The sequence below is a fragment of the Equus przewalskii genome, chromosome 14, assembly GCF_037783145.1.
Source record: "Equus przewalskii isolate Varuska chromosome 14, EquPr2, whole genome shotgun sequence".
In the NCBI taxonomy this organism is placed as follows: domain Eukaryota; kingdom Metazoa; phylum Chordata; class Mammalia; order Perissodactyla; family Equidae; genus Equus; species Equus przewalskii.
Genome location: NC_091844.1, coordinates 21,051,456 through 21,052,894, shown reverse-complemented (window position 1 = coordinate 21,052,894; position 1,439 = coordinate 21,051,456). Strand labels below are relative to the sequence as shown.

At 38.1% G+C, this 1,439-nt stretch overlaps 1 non-coding gene across 1 annotated transcript; it reads right to left on the bottom strand.

The window, feature by feature from the left end:
- Positions 1–401: 401 nt before the first annotated feature.
- LOC139075872 (small nucleolar RNA SNORA70) lies at positions 402–537 on the bottom strand. Its single transcript, XR_011526784.1, has one exon. It is a non-coding gene; the product is annotated as a small nucleolar RNA SNORA70 (small nucleolar RNA).
- Positions 538–1,439: the final 902 nt, after the last annotated feature.

The window sequence follows — 1,439 nt, the reverse complement described above, 5'->3', positions numbered from 1 at the left end:
AGGGCTAATCTTCCTCAAAAAAAGAAAACAATTAGGCAGCACTGAAGCCCTTATGAGAGCAAGACCCATTTTTTTTCCACAGGCAATGAGTAAGAATGTGTTTGACCCCACAGCCATCTGGGATGAGCTGCTTTTCAGTCACCATGTCTTCAATTCATCAGCTTTAAACTTGATAAAGCCCCACTTCTTGAAGATATGGATCTTCTTGCAGCCAGTTAACTTGAACTTGCATAGGGCCTCAATCACATGCTCCCTGTTCTGCAGCTTGGTTCAGACATCACGAATTGGCCAATGTTGAACCTGACCACTGTGCCCTGGGGCTTTCTGAAGGCATCCCACATACTTATCTGGAGCCTACACTAGGGACAGTGTGAGATCAGACACGAATGTCCACTGGAAAGGGCTGTCTCCACATCCTTTAGAGCAACCCATGTGAGCAGCAGGCCATATACACTATCGAGGGAGATGCTATTTGCAGCCGTTGCACACTGGCCACTCCCATGAAGAAAAGAGCATGTTTGGCTTAATTTGCTGCAATTTTTTTACTTTTTTTAGTGCTTGTCCTGGAGTATGCAATATACGTTCACAGCTAATCGAAGTCCACTTTCAGATAACACTATACACATCGCTGGCCGTGTGAGTACCTTATAATAACAAAATAATCCTATCTCCTCCCTCACATCCTTTGTATCATTGCTGTCATTCGTTTCACTTATACATAAACATATATATATAATATATAAGCATATATAATTAAATACATCGTTGGTATTACTATATTTAAAAAACTATTATCTGATCAATTAATAAGAAAAATAAAAGTTTTAATTTAACTTTATTCATTCTTTGATGTATTCCTTTCGTTATGTCGATCTGAGTTTCTAACCTATGTTATTTTCCTACTCTCTAAAGAACTTCTTTGAAAATTTCTTGCAAGATAGTTCTACTGGCAACAAATTCCCTCACTTTTTGTTTGCCTGAGAAAGTCTTTATTTCTCCTTCACATTTGAAGGATAATTTCACAGGGCAGAACATTTTAGGCTGGTGGTTGTTTTCCTTCCAATACTTTAATTATTTTACTCCACTCTCTTCTTGCTCCTGGTTTCTAAGGAAAATTTGGATCCAATTCTTATATTTGTTCCTCTGTAGATAAGGCATATAATTTCCCCTCTGGAGTCTTTCGAGATTTTTCTCTTTATCTTTGATTTTCTGTAGTTTGAAAATGGTATGCCCAGGTGTAGTTTCTTTGGCATTTATCCTGCTTGGTGTTCTATGAGATTCCTGGATCTGTGGTGTTGTGTTTGATATTAATTTGGGGAATTTCTCAGACATTGTCATTTTGCATCGTTTCTTCTGTTCTTTTCTCTCCTTCTGGTCATCCCATTATGCATGTATTATACATTTTGTACTTATCCCACAGTCCTTGGGTTATCTTTCGG